At 39.5% G+C, this 6,000-nt stretch overlaps 1 pseudogene; it reads right to left on the minus strand.

The window, feature by feature from the left end:
* The window catches only part of LOC123936552, a 51,168-nt pseudogene extending 45,677 nt beyond the window's left edge, over positions 1-5,491 (minus strand).
* Between the last annotated feature and the right edge of the window lie 509 nt (positions 5,492-6,000).

Consider the following 6,000-nt stretch of genomic DNA (forward strand, 5'->3'; position numbering starts at 1 on the left):
TTGAGGAAGACACAAAGAAATGGAAAAATGTTCCATGCTCCTGGATTGGAAGAATAAATATTGTGAAAATGTCCATGCTACCTAAAGCAATCTACACATTTAATGCAATCCCTATCAAAATACTATCCATTTTTTCAAAGAAATGGAACAAATAATCCTAAAATTTATATGGAACCAGAAAAGACCTCGAATAGCCAAAGGAATATTGAAAAAGAAAGCCAAAGTTGGTGGCATCACAATTCCGGACTTCAAGCTCTATTACAAAGCTGTCATCATCAAGACAGCATGGTACTGGCACAAAAACAGACACATAGATCAATGGAACAGAATAGAGAGCCCAGAAATAGACCCTCAACTCTATGGTCAACTAATCTTCGACAAAGCAGGAAAGAATGTCCAATGGAAAAAAGACAGCCTCTTCAATAAATGGTGCTGGGAAAATTGGACAGCCACATGCAGAAAAATCAAATTGGACCACTTCTTTACACCACACACGAAAAATAGACTCCAAATGGATGAAGGACCTCAGTGTGAGAAAGGAATCCATCAATCCTTGAGGAGAATGCAGGCAGCAACCTCTTCTACCTCAGCCGTAGCAACATCTTCCTAGGAACAACGGCAAAGGCAAGGGAAGCAAGGGCAAAAATGAACTATTGGGATTTCATCAAGATCAAAAGCTTTTGCACAGCAAAGGAAACAGTTACCAAAACCAAAAGACAACTGACAGAATGGGAGAAGATATTTGCAAACGACATATCAGATAAAGGGCTAGTATCCAAAATTTATAAGGAACTTAGCAAACTCAACACCCAAAGAACAAACAATCCAATCAAGAAATGGGCAGAGGACATGAACAGACATTTCTGCAAAGAAGACATCCAGATGGCCAACAGACCCATGAAAAAGTGCTCCACGTCACTCGGCATCAGGGAAATACAAATCAAAACCACAATGAGATATCACCTCACACCAGTCAGAATGGCTAAAATTAACAAGTTAGGAAATGACAGATGCTGGTGAGGATGCGGAGAAAGGGGAACCCTCCTCCACTGTTGGTGGGAATGCAAGCTGGTGCAACTACTCTGGAAAACAGCATGGAGGTTCCTCAAAATGTTCAAAATAGAACTACCCTATGACCCAGCAATTGCACTACTGGGTATTTACCCTAAAGATACAGACATAGTGATCCAAAGGGGCCCGTGTACCCGAATGTTTATAGCAGCAATGTCTACAATAGCCAAACTATGGAAAGAACCTAGATGTCCATCAACAGATGAATGGATAAAGAAGATGTGGTATATATACACAATGGAATACTATGCAGCCATCAAAAGAAATGAAATCTTGCCATTTGTGACGACGTGGATGGAACTAGAGCGTATCATACTTTGTGAAATAAGTCAATCGGAGAAAGACAACTATCATATGATCTCCCTGATATGAGGACGTGGAGATGCAACATGAGGGGTTAGGGGGATAGGAGAAGAATAAATGAAACAAGATGGGATTGGGAGGGAGACAAACCATAAATGACTCTTAATCTCACAAAACAAACTGGGGTTTGCTGGGGGGAGGTGGGATTGGGAGAGGGGGAGGGGGCTATGGACATTGGGGAGGGGAGGCGACCCATAAGAGACTATGGACTCTGAAAAACAACCTGAGGGTTTTGAAGGGTCAGGGGTGGGAGGTTGGGGGAACAGGTGGTGGGTAATAGGGAGGGCACGTTTTGCATGGAGCACTGAGTGTTGTGCAAAAACAATGAATACTGTTATGCTGAAAAAAATAAATAAAATGGGAAAAAAATAAAAATAAATATAAACCCATTATATATTAAGTCTTTATGAAAAATATCTGTTTACCAAAATTTCAAAAATGACAAAAGTATATATATATATAAGTATATATAATATATATATTATATAAAAGTATATATATATAATATATATATAAGTATATATTATATATATTATATAAAAGTATATATATATATGATTTATATACATATATGATATAAATCATATATATTATATAAATCATATATATATACATATATATACACACACATATATATGTATGTATATATGTATATATACATATATGTATATATACATACATATATATAAATCACATATATATACTTTTATTATATAAAAGTATATATATATACTTTTATATTATATATATATTAGAATTACAGGCCTTAAAGAGAGAAAGTCTCAGTCTCCTATTTGGTTCTCTGCTCCATATGCTATTTTGATTAAAGATTATGTAGAAAAACTAGTTTCTCACAAATATGTAGTTGGAAAAGAGAGGGGTATTTTAGTAGCTTTTCAGTATTCTTTCATACTAAACCAAAAGTTGAAAAGTATTGTTTATTTGTTTTAAGTTACAGTATGGATCTAAAACTATATCAATACAATTTTGTTACATTAAAATTGGTTGGATTTTTTTGCCCATGACTAATTTCATAATATCCTAGATTAGTAATTTGAAAGTAATTTGAATCAGGCTGATTTCCCAAATGTTGATTCTTTTTGTTAAACAGTATATAGAGGTCATATTCATTATTAATGTTACCATCCATCTCATCAGAACAGTCTTGAAGTCCTGGGAAGTTGTCAAACTTAATATGGAAAATACAAGTCTTCCAGAATTCAAAACTCAACACTCAAATTTTGTCATTAACACACACAGTCAACTGCCTTTTTTAATTTCTATTTTCTTAAGTCATCTCTTCTCCCCATGTGGGGGTTCAAACTCACAATTCCAAGATCAGGAGTCATTTGTTCCACCAACTGGGCCAGCCAGGTGTCCCTGTCTACTGTATCATAAAGTGACAAACTTACCTTGTCTGTTTCAGAGAACGTATGGAAATACCCAAGTATAAACTCATCAGTTCTTTTCCAAGCAAAATTGGTGTTAACACAGAAGAAAGCAACCAGCTCAAGTCACAACTCAAGCAACTGCCCTAGTGCTTTCCCCCAGATGATGTACAATCATACTTGAGTATATGGCAAAGCTGCTTGATGCATGGTTCCCACTTTTTCACAGAAGAGCAAAAGGTTAATAATTCAGGGGTTGGTAATTAAAAAAACTCATAACTTTTACTGCTTCAGTGAGGATTTTAAGGGAAATTTACCCTTGATTTTTTAAGTGCACTCTGAGTGCACTGCAGTAAAAACACCTGGACAAGAACAGGTTGATGCTAATGCCTTGACTCATGCAGAAGTGGGTAATAATATGTTTGCATCAGTGCAAATATCAATAAAATGAGTAAGGCAAGTAATGTCTCCCATTATTAGGAAATAGTTCAATCTTTCTGACTCTCTGAAAGGTCCACAAATCATACTTGCAGAACAGCCAGCAGACAGTCACACCAAGTATATGCATTTACATTTAAAGTACTACTGATATTATGAATCTGAGCTTAAATTCTTGAGTATGGAGAAGGGATATAAAAGATACGCCATCCATTCCCCCTTTTAAATTATAAAAACTTATTTCTTAGGACACTAACTGTTAGCAATGCAAACCAAATGGAAGATTTATGGGCAAATGCTCTACCTGTAGGTGTGTGAGATACACATAAACACTCCAGACAACAAAATGGACACACTTTCCAGAAACCACTGGGAAAACTTTTTCAAGGCTACTCAGTACCGTGTATTGCTCAAATTCATTCACAGTGTTCCTATTTGCCTTATTAAGAAAGCAATTAACTTTAGAATTAGAAAAGTCTGCATATGAGGTGACCACACCTAATTGTAAGATAACTTCTCTTTTCAGAGTTACAAACAAAAGATAAGTGTAGAAATATAAACAATGAAGCACATATTTGGCCGAGAACAATCTGCAGTTCTCAATGTTGACAGGGAAAGGACATTGCCAGGTGTAGAAGCCAAGGACAGCCCACCTTCTCAAGCTGCCGCCCAGCACTATTTGTGCACATTTGTAAAGGGAATGCCACATTCTTGGTAGGGTAAGCAACAAAGCAGACTTCTCAAGACTCAGACTAAAAACCTAGCTCTGATGACTGCTTACCACATATGTATACAAAACAAAAATCTCCCTATCAATTTGAAATCGGAGCTGGATGAGTAAGTAGATTGGACAGTCTTCAGAGAGACACACAGAGAGAAGAGAAACAGTGTTTGAGGAGGTTATTCAGAGGAAGTGGCCACCAGATGACCCATGACCTGGATCCCAACATTGGAGGCTCCATCCCTTGTCCCCTGGTCCTTGGACTGTGTGTTCCCATCTGCCTTCTCCACTCCTAGAGGCTGTCTGACAGACACAAGCCTTGAGATAATGCTGTGGTGTGAGAGGACCTAGACAATTATATACATGACTAAATCCAGTTAAGGTCTCTGCATAAATTTTTAAGATTCTGGCAGGCTGGCCTGAAGACTGACTCATTTTATAGCCACGCAAGACAAGCCTCATATGTAAATTCCTTGCTTATTAAACCTGCCAACTACTGATCTGAAGCACGGGCTTCTTCCACCTCTCCCTGCCCTCCGAATATGGATGCAGCTTTCCAATCTGACCCAGGAGCTGCAGAGGAGCTTTGAAACCAGACACATAGGCACACAGGCAGATGGAGGTGAGAGACAGGGAAAAGAGAGACAAGAGGCCGAAGAGAGTCAATATGCGCATTAGACACCTCAAATTAAACCAGATAATGGAAAAAACTAAGGTTTGTATTTCAATTTTGTGACAATCATTATGGTTTTGATATATCAAGTAGAGCCTAGTAATTGGTTTTCTATTTAACTTTAATGTAAAAATTCCTTTCCTATGCAGAAACATGGAAAACCATCTTTAAGCACATGCCCCAATTTCATGACATGTTTGTCACCTTTTCTCCAAGAATAGCTATGGCAAAAGGCAACATGCCAATGTACCCATTTACTAGTAGTTACTTCTATTGGTTGTGCCCTCAAAGGGTCCATCTAAGGATCAACTGTGCTATTGTTCATGTGTACTGCCTTAAGAGGCCTAACTGATCTGGCCACTCAAGTATCAGTTTTAATGTGCTGTCTGTTGCCAAACCAGCCATTTATAAGGATTACTTTTCAGAATGACAAACAGAAGATTTAAAGCTTGACCCAGTTTCCAGTTATTGAACATCTCCTTTAGTAGTGTTAGGGTCCATGATCAAAGACTGATGCAAAGCAGAAGTCCAGCAAAGCTTTATTTCACGCCAAGCATTGAAAATCAAACCAACCAGTCGGGGCCCTCTCTTTCAAAGAGGCTACAATGACCAGGACACTGAGCCCAACGTTGCCGCTCTGGACTACCCAAAAATGACCCTACCTGACGCCGATGCTGCTTCTCGATGGCGAGGCCCATTCCCGATGACAAGGTCGCTCTTCGACGACGAGGCCACTCCCCAAAGATGACGCCACTCCCCGAGGTCTACCCTACCTGATGACGACCCTTCCCGGAGGCGCTGCTTTCCAGCAAAGCCGCTCCCCAGCAACCCCGACATTCCTGATGATGATGCTTCTCCTGAAGACCACGATGCTTAAGACGCGCACGACACGCACGATGCTCACGACACTCTGGATGACTACTCTTCCCAGCCTCACAGACTAACCTTTATAGAGGTGGTCGAGCCCGGCCCACACACAGGCGGCCAATGAGATTGCAATACACAGGGAAAACTGCACAGTCATGCTAGGTCGGCAATACGGCTTGCCAACTGAATTTCAATTTACCATAGTAAATACATGCACGCCCCACTGATTGGATGTCTTCATCCGGCCTGGCCCACCACTATATCTGGGGTTTGAAAGTAAGTTTCTCTGGGAGGGGCAGGGTCAATTCCAGTTTGCAACAAAATGGCTCAATCTGGCTAGCCAGACCCTTAAAGTAGAGTATCAGCACAAACTTTCAAAAGCACGTATCCAAGCAAACACACTTTGCCTCAGTTCCTGCTACTTCTGAATTATTGACTTCAGGTTGGTCTTCTTGAAGGCCTCATAGTGGGATTTGTGC

Source organism: Meles meles, unplaced genomic scaffold (assembly GCF_922984935.1).
Source record: "Meles meles unplaced genomic scaffold, mMelMel3.1 paternal haplotype, whole genome shotgun sequence".
Lineage (NCBI taxonomy): Eukaryota > Metazoa > Chordata > Mammalia > Carnivora > Mustelidae > Meles > Meles meles.